Genomic DNA, 18,330 nt, shown 5'->3' with positions numbered 1-18,330 from the left:
TTTGACAAAATATATCATCCTTTCCTGATTAAAATTCTTCAGAGTATAGGGATAGAGGGAACATTCCTCAAGCTCATAAAATCTATCTGTGAAAAACCCACAGTGAATATCATCCTCAATGGGGAAAAGCTGAGAGCCTTTCCCTTAAGATCAGGAACACTTCAAGGATGCCCACTCTCGCCACTATTGTTCAACATAATACTAGAAGTCCTAGCAACAGCAATCAGAAAACAAAAGGAAATAAAATGTATTCAAATTGGCAAGGAAGAAGTCAAACTCCCTTTTCACAGATGACATGATACTTTATGTGGAAAACCCAGAACACTCCACCCCCAAATTACTAGAACTCATACAGCAATTCAGTAATGTGGTAGGATACAAAATCAATGCACAGAAATAAGTTGCTTTCTTATACACCAACAATGCAATTGTAGAAAGAAAAATTAGAGAAATGATTCCATTTACAATAGCACCAAAAACCATAAGATACCTCGGAATAAACCTAAGCGAAGAGGTACAATATCTATACTGTAGGAACTACAGAACACTCATGAAAGAAATTGAAGAAGACACAAAAAAATGAAAAAACATTCCATGCTCATGGATCAGAAGAATAAACTTTGTTAAAATGTCTAATCTACCCAGAGCAATCTATACCTCCAATGGCATCCTGATCAAAATTCCAATGACAGTTTTCAAAGTGTTGGAACAAAGAATCCTAAAATTTGTATGGAATCAGAAAAGACCCCGAATCGCCAAGGAAATGTTGAAAAAGAAAAACAAAGCTAGAGGCTTCACATTGCCTAATTTCAAGCTATATTACAAAGCAGTGATCCCCAAGACAGCATGGTACTGGCACAAAAACAGACATATAGAACAATGGAACAGAATAGAGAGCCCAGATATGGGCCTGCAACTCTATGGTCAGTTAGTCTTCAACAAAGCAGGAAAAAATATGCAATGGAAATAAGACAGTGTTTTCAATAAATGATGATGGGAAAATTGGAGCGCTATATACAGAAGAATGAAAGTAGACCATTCTCTAACACCATACATAAAGATAAACGCAAAATGGATGAAAGACCTCAATGTGAGACAGGAATCCATCAAATTCCTAGAGGAGAACATAGGCAGTAACCTCTTTGACATCGCCCACAGCAACTTCTTTCAAGATACATCTCCAAAGGCTAATAAAACAAAAGCAAAAATGAACTTTTGGGACTTCATCAAGATAAAAAGCTTCTGCACAGCAAAGGAAACAATCCACAAAACAAAGAGGCAAGCCACAGAATGGGAGAAGATATTTGCAAATGACACTACAGATAAAGGGCTGGTATCCAAGATCTATAAAGAACTTCTCCAACTCAACACCCAAAAAACAAACAATCCAGTAAAAAAATGGGCAGAAGAAAAGAACAGACACTTCTCCAAAGAGGACATACAAATGTCTAATAGACACATGAAAAAATGTTCATCATTGTTAGCCATCAGGGAAATTCTAATCAAAACTACATTGAGATACCACCTTACACCAGTTAGAATGGCAAAAATAGACAGGGAAAGGAACAACAAATGTTGGAGAGGATGAGGAGAAAGGGGAACCCTCTTACACTGTTGGTGGGAATGCAAGTTGGTACAGCCACTTTGGAAAACAGTGTGGAGTTTCCTCAAAAAATGAAAAATAGAGCTACCTATGACCCAGCAATTACACTACTGGGTATTTACCCTGAAGACATAGATTTAGTGAAAAAAGGGCCATATGCACCCCAATGTTCATAGCAGCAATGTCTGTAATAGCCAAACTGTGGTAAGAACCAAGATGCCCTTCAACAGATGAATGGATCAAGAAGATGTGGTCCATATATACAATGGAATATAACTCAGCCATCAGGAAGGATGAACACCCAACTTTTACATCAACGTGAATGGGACTGGAAGAGATTATGCTAAGTGAAATAAGTCAAGCAGAGAAAGTCAATTATCCTATGGTTTCACTTATTTGTGGAACATAAGGAATAGCCTGGAGGACATTAGGAGAAGGAAGGGAAAAAGGAAGGGGTGGAAATCGGAGGAGGATACGAACCATGAGAGACTATGGATTCTGATAAAGGAACTGAAGGTTTTAGAGGGGAGAGAAGTGAGAGGATGGGTTACCCCAGTGATGAGTATTAAGTAGGGAATGTACTGCATGGAGTACTGGGTGGTATATGAAAACTATCATGGAATAGTACATCAAAAACCAATGAGGTATTGTATGGTGACTAACATAACAAAATAAAATTAAATTAAAAAAAAAGAACATAGGTGTGAAAAGTCTACAAACCATAGTAGCAAATCAAATTCAATTATGTATTGAATAGATTACACATGATAATCAATTAGAATTTATCCCATAAATATGTAAATGGTTCAACTTAAGAAAGCCTATCAATATAATAGATCTTTTTAATAAAATCAAGGAAAATAAAACTGATGTTTCAACTGACACCCAAAGAATATTTTACAAACTACAACACCCTTTCATTATAAAAGCATTCATTAAAGTAAGAAAAGAATGGCACTTCCACAACATGATAAAGGACATTTATTTAAAACCCACAGTTAACATTATGATCAATGGCTAAAGATTAAAAGTCTTTCCACTACGTTCAGGAATAAGAAAAGAATGTCGACTTTCAAAGTGTCTATTTAACATAGCAGTGGAAATTCTAGCTAAAGCAATTAGGCAAGAAAGAAAAATAAAATGCATCCACATTGGAAAGGATAAAGTGAAACTATCTCTAATCATAGGAAGGCATGTTTCTATATATAAGAAATCCCAAAGAATCAAAAAAATAAAAATAAAAAACAAATAAACCCAGGGGTGCCTGGGTGATGCAGTCTGTTGAGCACCCGACTCCTGGATTTGTCTCAGGTCATGATCTCAGGGTTGTGAGATTGAGCCCTGTGTTGGGCTCCTCACTCAGTGCAGAGTCTGTTTGAGATTCTCTCTCCCTCTCTTTCTGCCCCTCCTGCTCGTGCTCTCTCTCTCTCTGAAATAAATACATAAAATCTTTAAAAAAATAAATAAACCCAAAAAACTACTAGACCTAATAAAAAAATTCTGCAGTTACAAGGTACAAGATCAATTAAGGAGTGCACTTGCCATGATGAGCACTGGGTGATGTATGGAATTGTTGAATCACTATATTGTACACTTGAAACTAATACAGCAGTGTATGTTAACTGGAATTAAAATAAAAACTTAAAAAAGAAAAAAAACCATAAAAATCAGTTGTATTTTTATACACAAGCAATGCACTTACAAAAAGGGTAATTAAGAAAACAATTCTATTTACAATAACATCCAAAATAATAAAAATGCCTACAAATAAATTTAAGTAGGCTAAAATCATATATTCATTGAAAATTATAAAACATTGCTGAAAGAAATTAAAGAAGCCCTAAATAAATGGAAAAGCAATTCTGTATCATGAGTTGGAAAACTTGATATTGTTAAGATGTAAATAACTACCCCCTAAAATCTACAGATGAGATGCAATCTCTTTCAAATGTTCAATGGCCATTATAGCAGAAATGGAAAATCTTATCCTCAAATTCAAGTGAAATTACAAGTAATATATCAAACCAGGCCCTTGGGCTTTCTAATCAATAAGAATTGACAAAAGGTTGACTGGAATATCCAGGCAAGGCTTTTTGGGGGGTTATGCTCAAGCACAAGGGAGATATCACAAAGGAAGCAATCTTCAGGTTGACTCCCCAAGGAGAAATTGGGGAGAGTTTTAAAGAGGCTTATGTGGGATAAAGGTGATGTTTAAGGGATGCCTGGGTGGCTCAGGGGGTTAAGTGTCTGCCTTCAGGTCGGGTCATGATCCAGAGTCCTGGGATCAAGTCCTACATTGGGCTCCTTGCTCAGTGGGGACCCTGTTTCTCCCTCTGCCTGCTGCTCCCCTTACTTGAGCTCACTTTCTCTTTCTGACAAATAAATAAATAAAATATTTATTTTAATTATTATGTTATGTTAATCACCATACATTACATCATTAGTTTTTGACATAGTGTTCCATGATTCATTGTTTGCATATAACACCCAGTGCTCCATGCAGAACGTGTCCTCCTTAATACCCATCACCAGGCTAACCCATCCCCTACCCCCTTCCCTTCTAGAACCCTCAGTTTGTTTTTCATGGTCCATAGTCTGTAACGTTTCATCTCCCCTTCTGATTTCCCCCCCTTCATTCTACCCCTCCTGCTATCTTTTTCTTTTTCTTCTTCTTTTTTAACATAATGTACTATTTGTTTCAGAGGTACAGGTCTGTGATTCAACAGTCTTACACAATTCACAGCACTCACCATAGCATATGCCCTCCCCAATGTCTATCACCCAGCCACCCCAACCCTCCCAACCCCCAACACTCCAGCAACCCTCAGTTTGTTTCCTGAGATTAAGAATTCCTCATATCATTGAGGTTATATGACACATGCTTTTCTCTGATTGACTTATTTTGCTCAGCATAATACCCTCCAGTTCCATTCATGTTGCAATTGGCAAGATTTCATTCATTTTAATGGCTACATAATATTCCATTGTATATATAGACCACATCTTCTTTACCCATTCTTCTGTCGATGGCCATCTTGGCTCTTTCCACAGTTTGGCTATTGTGGACATTGCTGCTATAAACATCAGGGTGCACGTATCCCTTCAGATCCCTACATTTGTATCATTGGAGTAAATACCAGTAGTGCAATTGCTGGATCGTATGGTAGCTCTATTTTCAACTTTTTGAGGAACCTCCATACTGTTTTCGAGGATGGCTGCACCAGCTTGCATTCCCACCAACAGTGTAGGAGGGTTCCCCTTTCTCTGCATCCCTGCCAACATCTGTCATTTCCTGACTTGTTAATTTTAGCCATTCTGACTGGTGTGAGGTGGTATTTCATTGAGGTTTTGATTTGGATTTCTCTGATGCTGAGCAATGCTGAGCACTTTTTCATATGTCTGTTGGCCATTTGGATATCTTCTTCGGAAAAATGTCTGTTCATTTCTTTTGCCCATTTCTTGATTGGATTATTTGTTCTTTGGGTGTTGAGTTTAATAAGTTCTTTATAGATTTTGGATACTAACCCTTTATCTGATATGTCATTCGTAAATATCTTCTCCCATTCTGTCGGTCATCTTTTGGTTTTGTTCACTGTTTCTTTCACTGTGCAAAAGCTTTTTATCTTGATGAAGTCCCAATAGTTCATTTTTGCCCTTGCTTCCGTTGCCTTTGGCAGTGTGTCTAGGAAGAAGTTGCTGCAGCTGAGGTCGGATACCTTACTGCCTGTGTTCTTCTCAAGGATTTTGATGGATTCCTGTCTCATATTTAGGTCTTTCATCCATTTTGAGTCTATTTTTGTGTGTGGTGGAAGGAAATGGTCCAGTTTCATTCTTCTGCATGTGGCTGTCCAATTTTCCCAGCACCATTTGTTGAAGAGACTGTCTTTTTACCACTGGACATTCTTTCCTGTTTTGTCAAAGATTAGTTGACCATACAGTTGAAGGTCCATTTCTGGGCTCTCTATTCTGTTCCATTGATCTATGTGTCTGTTTTTGTGCCAGTACCATACTGTCTTGATGATGACAGCTTTGTAATACAGCTTGAAGTCTGGAATTGTGATGCCGCCAGTTTTGCTTTTCTTTTTCAACATTCCTCTGGCTATTCGGGGTCTTTTCTGGATCCATAGAAATTTTAGGATTATTTGTTCCATTTCTTTGAAAAAAGTTGATGGTATTTTGAGGGGGATTGCATTGAATGTGTAGATTGCTCTAGGTAGCATTGACATCTTCACAATATTTGTTCTTACCATCCATGAGCATGGAACGTTTTTCCATTTCTTTGTGTCTTCCTCAATTTCTCTCATGAGTATTTCATAGTTTTCTGAGTACAGATTCGTTGCCTCTTTGGTTAGGTTTATTCCTAGGTATCTTATGGTTTTGGGTGCAATTGTAAATGGGATCGATTCCTTAATTTCTCTTTCTTCTGTCTTGTTGTTGGTGAATAGGAATACCACTGATTTCTGTGCATTGATTTTATATCCTGCCACATTACTGAATTCCTGTATGAGTTCTAGCAGTTTTGGGGTGGAGTCTTTTGGGTTTTCCACATAAAGTATCATATCATTTGCAAACAGCGAGAGTTTGACTTCTTCTTTGCCTATTTGGATGTCTTTGATTTCTTTTGTTGTCTGATTGCTGTGGCTAGGACTTCTAATACTATGCTGAATAGCAGTGGTGATAGTGGACATTCCTGCCGTGTTCCTGACCTTAGGGGGAAAGCTCTCAGTTTTTCCCCATTGAGAATGATATTTGTTGTGGGTTTTTCATAGATGGCTTTTATGCTATTGAGGCATGGACCCTCTATCCCTATACTCTGAAGAGTTTTGATCAAGAAAGGAGCTGTACTTTGTCAAATGCTTTTTCTGCATCTATTGAGAGGATCATATGGTTCTTGTTCTTTCTCTTATTAATGTATTGTATCACACTGATTGATTCATGGATGTTGAACCAATCTTGCAGCCCAGGGATAAATCCCACTTGGTTGTGGTGAATAATCCTTTCAATGTGCTGTTGGATCCTATTAGCTAGTATTTTGGTGAGAATTTTTGCATCCATGTTCATCAAGGATATTGGTCTGTAATCCTCCTTTTTGGTGGGTTCTTTGTTTGGTTTGGGGATCAAGGTAATGGTGGCCTCATAAAAGGAGTTTGGAAGTTTTCCTTCCATTTGTATATTTGGAACAGTTTCAGAAGAATAAGTATTAATTCTTCTTTAAATGTTTGGTAGAATTCCCCTGGGAAGCCATCTGGCCCTGGGCTCTTGTTTGTTGGGAGATTTTTGATTACTGCTTTGATTTCCTTAGTGGTTATGGGTCTGTTCAGATTTTCTATTTCTTCCTGGTTCAGTTTTGGTAGTTGATACATCTCTAGGAATGCATCCATTTCTTTCAGATTATCTAATTTCTTAGCATATAGTTGCTCATAATATATTCTTATAATTGTTTGTATTTCTTTGTTGTTGGTTGTGGTCTCTCCTCTTTCATTCATGATTTTGTTTATTTGGGTCATTATTGGGTCACCAAAAGTACAGCATTGGGTCATTTTTCTTTTCTTTTTGATAAGTCTGGCCAGGGGTTTATCAATTTTGTTAATTATTTCAAAGAACCAGCTCCTAGTTTTGTTGATCTGTTCCACTGTTCTTTTGGTTTCTATTTCATTGATTTCAGCTCTGATCTTTATTATTTCTCTTCTCCTGCTGGGTTGAGGCTTTATTTGCTGTCCTTCCTCCAGCTCCTTTAGGTGTTGGGTTAGGTTGTGTATTTGAGACCTTTCTTGTTTCTTGAGAAAGGTTTGTATTGCTCTATACTTTCCTCTTAGGACTGCCTTTGCTGCATCCCAAAGATTTTGAACAGTTGTGTTTTCATTTTCATTTGTTTTCATGATTTTTTTAAATTCTTCTTTAATTTCCTGGTTGACCCATTCATTCTTTAGTAAGATGCTCTTTAGCCTCCATGTATTTGAGTTCTTTCCGACTTCCTCTTGTGATTGAGTTCTAGTTTCAAAGCATTGTGGTCTGAAAATATGCAGGGAATGATCCTAGTCTTTTGGTACCAGTTGAGACCTGATTTGTGACCTAGGATGTGATCTATTCTGGAGAATGTTCCATGGGCACTAGAGAAGAATGTGTATTCTGTTGCTTTGGGATGGAATGTTCTGAATATATCTGTGAAGTCCATTTGGTGCAGTGTGTCATTTAAAGTCTTTATTTCCTTGTTGATCTTTTGCTTAGGTGATCTGTCCATTTCAGTGAAAGGGTGTTAAAGTCCCCCACTTTTATTGTATTGTTGTTGATGTGTTTCTTTGCTTTTGTTATTAATTGGCTTATATAATTGGCTTGTCCCATGTTAGGGGCATAGATATTTACAATTGTTAGATCTTCTTGTCAGATAGACCCTTTAAATAGGATATAGTGTCCTTCCTCATCTCTTATTACAGTCTTTGGTTTAAAATCTAATTTGTTTTATATAAGGATTGCCACCCCAGCTTTCTTTTGGTGTCCATTAGCATGGTAAATAAAATATTTTAAGAAAGTGTGATGTTTAAGCATGTAGAGGCACAGATTTATTGGCATCGTGCACTTAAAGGTCATGCTTCTTCACATATCACATGTTTAATTAGCATGTTAAATCTTCATCCCTGGATGTGATTTTTAGTATTTTAATGAGGTAAAAAGTCAGTGAAAGGTCAGCACTACGGTTTATCTTGGTGCACACTGGTTTGGTCCAGTCTTGGCCTGTCTTCCTAGTCAAATATTTCCTTTTGATAAGAATCCTGCCTCCACATTCCTTCAAGATAAGCTACTCAAGGAGAATAGACTTTCAACTATCCTACAAGATATACAACTCAAGAGTCTATAGTTTCAGCTTTCAAGGAACAGTGGATTTTGTGGTTAGCATTGAGGGGACCTGAGTCCAGTCCCTGCTCTGTTTCACAAGGGCCCCAAATAGCTAAAGTAATATTGCAAAGGAAAAGAAAGGTCTTATATTTCCTCATTTCAAAACTTATTATAGAGTTACAGTAATCAAGAGTGTCATACAGATATAAGGATAGAGGCATTGATAAATAGAATAAAATTAAGAGTCCAGAAATAAACCCAAACACCTCAGGTCAATTGATTTTCAGCAAGGGTGTCAAAATCACCCAATGAGGAAATATAATGGTCTCTTTAACAAATAGTGCTGAGACAACTAGATATCCACATACAAAAGTACAAAGTTGGACACGACTTTCACATCATATTAAAAAAAATAACTCAAAATGGATCAATGAAATAAATATCAGAGCTAAAACCATAACACTCTTAGAAGAAAATATAGGGGTAAATCTTTATGACTTTGGATTTGGTAATGGCTTCTTAAATATGACACCAAAAGTATAAGAAACAAAGAAAATAGATAAATTTGATTTCATCAGAATTAAATATATTTGAGCATCAAAGGACACTATCAAGAGAGTGAAAAGACAACCTATAAAATGGAAGAAAATATTTCCAAATCATATATTTGGTAAAGTTCTAGTATGCAGAATATATAAAGGATTCTCACAACTCATCAATAGAAAGGAAAATAGCTCAGTTTAAAAATGGGAAAAGCACTTGAATAGACATTTCTCCAAAAAGGACATTTAAACAGTACTATGCACATGGAAAGATGTGCATTATTTATCATCAGGGAAACATAAATCCAAACCCTAAAAGATAACACTTCACACCAATAAGGATGGCTAAATAATTTTTAGTTAAAAAAAAGAAAATCACAATTATTGGTGAGAAACTGGAACCCTTATATATTACTAGTGGGAATGTAAAATTCTTCAGTTACTATGGAAAACATTTTGGTAGTTCCTCAAAAAGTTAAACATAGCATTACCATATACTCTAACAATTACACTACCAACCATATACCCCAAAGAACTGAAAACAGGTACTTGAACAAATATTTGTATGTGAATGTTCCTAGTAGCACTATGCAAAAGAAAAAAAAAATAGTGGAAATAATCTATCTATCAACAGATGAATGGATAAGCAAATTGTGTTATATACATGTAATGGGAAAATATCTTGTCATAAAGAACAATGAATTACTGACACATGCTACAATGTGGATAAACCCCCAAAGTATTATGTTAATTGAAAGAAGCCAGACACAAAAGAGTACACATTGTATGATTCCACTTATATGAAATATCCAGAATAAGTAAATTCATACAGGTAAGACAGGTAGTTGCCAAGGGCATGGGGGAGAGAATGGATAATAACTACTTAATGGGTATAGGGTTTTCTTTTGGAGTGATGAAAATGATTTGGAATTAGATAGATTAAGTGCTTGAATAACATTGTGAGTGTACTAAATACCACTGAATTGTCCACTTTAAAATGGTTAATTTTATATTAATTTTTCCTCAATACAAAAGAGATACTGATATCCATGTATAGTCATTTATGATGGAATATCTCGGGCATAAGATATAAGGGAGTGGATTCAGCATTTGTCTCTCAGGATCAAACAACTAAGGATCAGAAGAGGATGGGAGACATACAGATTCTATATAATTTTTGTGGTTCTTGAATTATTTACCTTGTGCATAATTTATCATTATAATAAAACATTAAAACAATTTTTAAAAATAAGGGAATACATGAGTTACTCTAAAAGTCATACTAGCAACATTTGCTGATAAAATTCTTGAGATAAAAGAAAGGCTAGTAAGATAAAGTAAAAGACCATTTCTAGCAATATTAAGAAGGTGGATGAAGGGCTATGGTTGAGCAAACTTTAAAGAAAGTTTAGGAAATGGGGATGGAATGGGAAAATGCATATTGACTACATGAAGTGTAGGAGCTTGAAGAAATTTAAGAAGATCACTTTACCCTATATCTTTTGCAGCAGATAAATAGGGCCATAACTCAATTATGCAAAACAAAAACAAAACAATAACAGTGCATCCTCACAGAGCAAATACTGTATAAAAGATTAATTTTAGCAAACATTTTTGAGCAACTACTAGAAACAAGGCACTACGAACCATTAAGTAAAGGAATCAGCAGTATTACGCTGAAATAATTCGTATCAGGGGTATCTACTAGAATCAAGATATGGCAGTTGTATTCCCAAAGTCAATTCTCTTTAGAGTCATCTAATCTTGCAGTTTTCTAGGAGCACAAAGGCATTAGTATTACAAGGTGATCTGGTGCTTAAAAAAAAAAAAAAGTATGGATGCTAAAATTTTCCATCAAAACAGTATTCACAGTGCATCATAGAAATCCACAGAAATGTGTCTCTAAAGGGAACTCCAGTGAGACTGGCTCCTTTTGTAAGGGAAAGATTCTTTTAGAATGGGACTCCTACTTCATGAACATAATTAGAGTATAGAGTTTCTCTTCAAAGCAAATTCACCAATAATCCGTGATTAAAAACTTTATTTTACTATGTGCATATTTCTACTGTGCAATATGAGCAGAATATTTTTCTGTTTCCAAAAATGAGCATCTTACCCCTATAAACAAAAAAACATGCAACACACATCCAGAGTAATGATAAATAGTTCAACCTCACTGTTTAGTGAGAAAAAGCTGTCAGAACCTGAACAAATAAACCAACCTTAATTTAAAAAAAGGAGACCCTACCAACAACAGAGATTGTGAATGAGCAAGAGACTTTAGAACTAGATGAAGAAAAAAAAAATTGGATTCTTTCAAAAGGATTCATTTCAGCTTGGATAATGTCCATCTAAAGATTTTTACCTTAAAAATTAATAGTATAAAAATCCCAGGCTGTGATAACTCTAATTCAGAGCTATTTTGTATTTACTAAATGGAATGTGACAGGGATCTGAAATAGTTCTATAATACAGAAAATAATGAGAAAACTTGATAATTTTACCACTGAGAAGAATGAACTGAAATTCACCTTCACTTTAATTATGTATAAAGAAGAAATATAATTACTGCATAGATAGTAATCAGGAAAAATAAAAGTACTTTTTTCTGTTATCTAGTAGATAGCAAGCTAGCTTGTTTAATCTGTTCACCTCTTGTATAATAAAGATAACAAATTAATTACTGCAATGCCATCAGAATCTTACCCCATAGTAAAACTTTAAGAAAAAAATGATGATTTTTTTTCCCAATGTAATAATATACCTTTTTCTCTGTTGATATGCAGCCTAAGCCTAAGAATTCTTCCCAGGATATTAAGATAACAGCATCTCTGTAAAGTCACAAATTACTGGAGACTTCAATCCAGGCACAAAAACATTAAAGCCACTAGAGTAATATTGCGTTTGTTTCATCCTGATTTAAATTCATTGGCTATTGCTTTTTTAATGATAAAAAATGGGATTTCTCTGGATTTTAGATATCAATACATACCATGGACATTTGGATTGTGTCTACACACTCAATGGCAATATTGCATTCACAGAAATTTGGGTTGACCCAATCAGCTGCAGCATGCATATACAGCAGCAGAGTTGGCAGAGATATCCAGTGCTCTTAGTTGCTCCTATCACAGGCTAGTCTGTTGAGCTGCAAGTTAAAGCCAAGTTGCTGAGCCACCATACGTGAGGCTGAAAAATCCTACAATGCTTGGTGAAACAACTAGAAATTTGGATATCCACATCAGGCAGGGTGAAGCATGCAAGGGAAACTGCAGGAGGTCTTTCTGAGAGTTGAGTGTTCCAACTGTCAAGCCATTGGTACAAATTCACAATGTCTATCTAAAATGCTAGGACAGGTGGCCATATTCATCAATTTCACATTTCATCTGCAAGCCTGTTCTTTAACTCAGGGCTGCCAAGAGATGATGGTCTAGTTGGGCAGTAAAGATGCCAAGGAACAGACTTCTTCACCTCCTACCACCACAACAATTTTGTATGTGCTAAAATCATGTTGTTTTCATTTAATGCCTTTCATCCGTGTCCCTAATCCCTCTAGATTATGAGAAATGACAAGTCCACAGTTTAAGAAGGACTACTTTGAGACAATGAGCTGCCTAATATTAATTCTTCACAGTTCCTCATGACTTGCCTTATATGTTAAGTACTATACAAAATAAATCTGCTTCACATGATGAAAATACCTGAGACTTAAAATCACTGACAGAAATAGACTGACACTTAATAAGGACTCCATTATGTTTTCATAGCAATTAGATGAACTGACAGCTAGATTAATCTTTCTTCCAATTAGGACCAAAAGTATTGTCGTGGGGGGGGGGGGCGGAATAAATAGTCTCCAAACATTTTGAGATTAAGGGAAGAGGTTCCCATTCTTGATACAGTCTCCTATCTATGGCATTTTTAAAAAGTGTGAAAAGAGGGAAAAAAAGAAAAGGAGGTTATTAGAACAATGCGTGGTATGAGAGAACAAAAGGAAGCAGGAGGGTAATGCAGGTGGCTAGAATCAGTAAAAACCACAGTGGATATTATCTTCTGACTGAATGTGTTATAACCACCTGCAATCTTAAAAGAGATGCTAAGGAAGATTACTGCTTTAATCATGTAAATGTGGGGTTTCTTAATAACTCCTTGGAGAAAAGGGAAGCATTTATTGCCACATGAGGCAAGTTTAAGCAAAAAAAAAAGGGAGATGAAAAGAAAAACTCTGAAATCTAAAATTATGCACTGTTTTTCCCTCTGGGTGGTAGAAAAAAAACCCAGAAATATTAATAGAGAGTAAAATCACAGAAACTTCAGGGAACTAAGAACTTGTCAAAGTAGCCAATGAATATTCAGAAAGGCCACTCAGTCAGATAGATAGAATTTTACAAATTCAGGCTGGAAACAAAGATGTTTTGGGATAAAGCTGGCAGAGGTGAAACCAACTCTAGATATGCACAAGAGATCATATATTTCCCAAAACTCCAGGCAGAATGAGTGATCTGAGAAAGAAAAGTTTGGCTTGAGAGAATTGCAAGTATGGGGATCAAATAAAGGGGCTCAACTCTTCTTATTTATGATTTTTTTTCTGATCCAAAGAGATGTATTTGGAACACCAGCTGGTGGGCTCAGGAAAATTAAGAGGGAGGAGCAAACTTAAATGTTAGCACACAAGTTTTTCTTTGGCAGGTTATATTGAAATGTTGCAAGTAGACAGACCACAGAACAAATCAGTGTGTCTAAGGTTTAAGGTCATATGGCTTCCTATGTACTCATTCATTTGTAACTTATTCTCTGCTGCTTACACTTATCCCTTCTTAATTCTGAATCTTGTACCCCAATGTATAGAATTGATCACTATATCATATTAAATTAAAACTCTACTAGAGGAAATAGATGAATGGTTCAATGAACTATTTAGAGAAATGCCAAAGATATGTAATGAAAAAGCAGGTTTAGAATTTCATATATAAACCAGCTAGAGAATAAAGCCAAGTGTATGTCTTCTGGATTCTAGACAGGAGCTCATGTTTTCAAGTGAAATGTGACAGTTTACATATAGAATGGTACCACAAATGACTCCAAACCTAAATGCACACACACACCAAAAAAACATTAAAATAAGAGAACTGTGTTCATTTCACTCCTACAAAAAAAGGGCATCAAGAAAATATAATTATGACAAAATGTGAAATTAATAAGAACATTAATTTTACATTTGAAGATCCAACAAAACTTCTTTTTGCACCTGGATTTGTGTCAACTCCAAGGTGAAGAAAACTATATATCTCTGATCATAAGAGCATTATAAGGAAAAATAAAAATGATTGTGTGAAATATATATATATATATATAAGCCTTATACGTTAAAATATTACCGATAATTGAAAGCTCCTTAATAATATTTATAGCTTACTTATACCAAAGATTGCTTTTTTTTAAAAAAGATTTTATTTATTTATTTGACAGATAGATACATAGCGAGAGAGGGAACACAAGCAGGGGGAGTGGGAGAGGGAGAAGCAGGTTTCCTGCCGAGCAGGGAGCCTGATGCAGGGCTCGATCCCAGGACCCTGGGATCATGACCTGAGCCGAAGGCAGACGCTTAACAACTGAGCCACCCAGGCGCCCCACCAAAGATTGCTTTTAACAAACATAATTAGAGAGTGGGGGGAAGAATGGCTTCTGTGCCTTATGAAGTTTATTTTGTTTTTTATGCTTTAAAATATAAAATAGTTCCTTATTGAGGGGGCTATTGCTCAGATTTGTGTCTCCCATGTGGGAATTTTTTTCCAGCTTTATTGAAATATAACTAGCATATAACATTGTGTAAGTTTAAGATGTACAGCCTATTGATTTGATATGCTTATATATTGCAGAATGATTATCACCATAGCATTAGCTGCCACCTCCATCATGTTCAATAATTACCATTTCTTTTTTGTGTGTGATGAGAACATTTAAGATTTACTAGCTTATACACTTTTAAAAATTTTTTTGAAATAATTTTGAAATAATTCCAAGATTACAGAAAAGTATCAAGAATGTTACAAAGAACACCCACATATATTTTATCTAGATTTTCCAAATTTTAAATTTTTGCTTTATTTGTGCCCTTTCTCTATTATCTATCATCGATCTATCATCTATCTATCATCTATCTAATCTATCATCTATCATCTATCATTTATTTATCATCTATCATCTATCTAATCTATCATTTATCTGTATCCACAGCCAGAATACTACATAATGCTCTGTCTTCACTTCTCAATGTGTCACAACTAGAAGCACACAATGACAATCTGTGTCTTATTGATGTTAATTTGGGTCACCAGGTCAAGACATTGTTAGGTTTCTCCACTGTATCGTTACTACCTTTTTCCTTGCAAGTAATAATCTGTCTTTGTAGAGACACTTTGAGGCCATGCCATTACACAGTTCCTTGTCAATCTCTCACCCTTCTTCCCTGGATTTGACATCCACTGATTATTCTTGCCTGAACCAATCTTTAAGATAATGGTTATACAATGGTGATTTTTCCCTAACACTACTACTTCCTTCACATTTATTAGTAAGCGTTCTACTGTAAGAAAGCACTTTCCCACCCCTCTTAATTTATGTATTTATTATCTATTCATGATCAGCATGAACTCAGATTCCTATTTTTAAAAAAATAAATAGATAGGTTATATTACATTCCTCCAATTGCCCTAGATTTGACCAGTGGGAACGCCTTCAAGCTATATTTTTGATATGCCCTCATCATTATTTGAATACTTTCTTTAATTAGTGGCAGAAGATGTTCCAGGTTCATCTTATGCTTTATTTGATGTCAACCCCGGCATAGAAATCTCTTCAAAGAGCTCCTATTAGTGGGGATTGATAGTTAGAAATGGAAATCTGGGTGCTATGCATAATATTATTGCTTTTATGCCCTTTCAGTTGACAGAGCTAGAAAATCACAGGTTTATACTTATATCTCCAATTCCAGTCTATCCCCACATAGTTCTTGGCCTTTTTAATTCAGTTGTATCTCCTCTCTTCCATAATAAAAAATTCAAGCTCCCACTCCAAAATAAAGTACACATTTACATATTTGATTGATCCAACAATACACACAAACTCTTTTCAGAATATTTACCTATTATCTATTATCTATCTTTCTATCTATATCTCATTTATCTGCCTATTGAAAGGTGTTCAAGAGTTATTTGCAATTCTATTTGAAGCTCTTTTATCCCCTTACACTGAAAGTACTATATATAGTACTATATATAGTCAAAGTACTATTTTGAAATGTTGCATGGGTTAGTTCTTCATTCCCTTGACGTTTGATTATGTTATTCATTTGATATACACCTGGGTACATCTGTTTCTACCTGCATTCAATTTTAAAGAGTTTTACCCCATTCTAGTTTATTTAAGTTTATTCTTTGTATATATAGAACAACACAATGATTTTTACTTACTCCCCATTCTTTCCACAGAAAAGTATCACACACACATGACTTACGGGTAACCAATTTCATAGATTCTTATTTATCCATCTATGTTATTTTTAGAAGATATATGCATGTTTTCAATTTTACCTTTTTCATTACCAAAAAAAAAAAGCATATTATGGGGCGCCTGGGTGGCTCAGTCGTTAAGTGTCTGCCTTCGGCTCAGGTCATGATCCCAGGGTCCTGGGATTGAGCCCTGCATCGGGTTCCCTGCTCTGTGGGAAGCCTGTTTCTCCCTCTCCCACTCCCCCTGCTTGTGTTTCCTCTCTTGCTGTGTCTCTCTCTGTCAAATAAATAAAATCTTTAAAAAAAAAGCGTATTATAAATAATGATAGAGGCTTTTAACATATCTTATTATATGTTTTCTGTAAGCCATAATGATGATAATCAATTTGTCATAATTTCTGAATTTATCTATAATATATATTATTAGATGAGGTTAAACCATTGTTTAACCATAACTATTTGTACCCATGAAAATGTCAAAATGCAAAGGGAGGAGTGAAATAAATTAGATCTAAGCAGCATTTGGTCTTCCTTATATAGTTTTTGTTGTTGTTCTATTCTAATAAGAATATAAACTAAGGTATTACCATGAGTGATCAGATATTTTTTATGGTTTTGGTAGATTTACAAGGTAATCTGTTATTATAACAAAACCATATACTGTATTTCATCACAGTTCTATATATAACATTACTCAAAATGTTATACATAGACAGATACATAGACATAAGGCCATCTGAAAATTACAGTAGAGAACTGGAATTTAAACTACAGGATTTGATTTTAGAACCAGATGAATCTCAAATTATCTTCATGGTAGTTTTTAATATTTAAATTTTAGACAAATTAAAAAATCTCATTAAGTTTGAGTCTCACACAGGAAAAATGTACATATACCATACAAAAATCTCCTTCCAATTTTTGGGAATTCACAAATATCCCTGAGTAAGAACCACCAGTTTTTTGTTTTGTTTTAATCATAAACTGATGTGAGTTCCTTCAAGACTTATGTTTAACTAGCTGGGAGATACCTGGATGCCAGGGAGCAGGCAAGAGTAAACTTGTTTCTAGGTTGCCCAAAGGGAAATCACAAAGTAAATCATCTCTTTTTCATAAAATGATCATTTTTACAAGTCTCCTATGGCTCTTTAATTGAAACTCCTGTTGGGGGGTGCCTGGGTGGCTAATTTGGTTAAAGGTATCTGCCTTCAGCTCAGGTCATGATCCCAGGGTCCTGGGATCAAGCTCCACATCAGGCTCTCTGCTCAGCAAGGAGCCTGCTCCTCCCTCTCCCTCTGCCTGCCACTCTGCTTACTTGTGCTCTCTGTCTGTCAAATAAATAAATAAAATCTTAAAAAAAAAACTAAAACAAAACAAAAACTCCTGTTGGAATGTGGATGAAACAAGATTCAGGAGGGAAATGTCAATTTGAAGCTATATATAATGGTAAGTAATTTAAAAAGGAGCTCATTGTTTTTTTGTAATACTTAAGAAAAAGGAAATATTGAGAATCTAAATTCAAAAAGTGTCAATCTTTACATAACCAATATTTTCTCTTTCCCAGCTTAAAATATTTAAATTACACTCTCTCATCTTAGGGCAAAGTTTAAATTTCTTTGGATAATATACAATACCCTGCTATAAGGTGCTGTCTACTGAAGCAGCTTAATCTCCTGTTACTAATCTAAAAACATTCTATACTGAAATCCATACTGAAATTCTTTTTTTAAAGCCATACTGAAATTCTTAAGTCCTTTAAATACAGCATGATCTCAATGCCTTCAAATCATTTCATTTGTTTTCCCTGGGATGCAATTTCTCCCTTAAACATGTTGCCAAT

This window comes from Neomonachus schauinslandi, chromosome X, assembly GCF_002201575.2.
Source record: "Neomonachus schauinslandi chromosome X, ASM220157v2, whole genome shotgun sequence".
Classification (NCBI taxonomy): Eukaryota; Metazoa; Chordata; class Mammalia; order Carnivora; family Phocidae; genus Neomonachus; species Neomonachus schauinslandi.
This window is presented reverse-complemented; position numbering follows the sequence as displayed.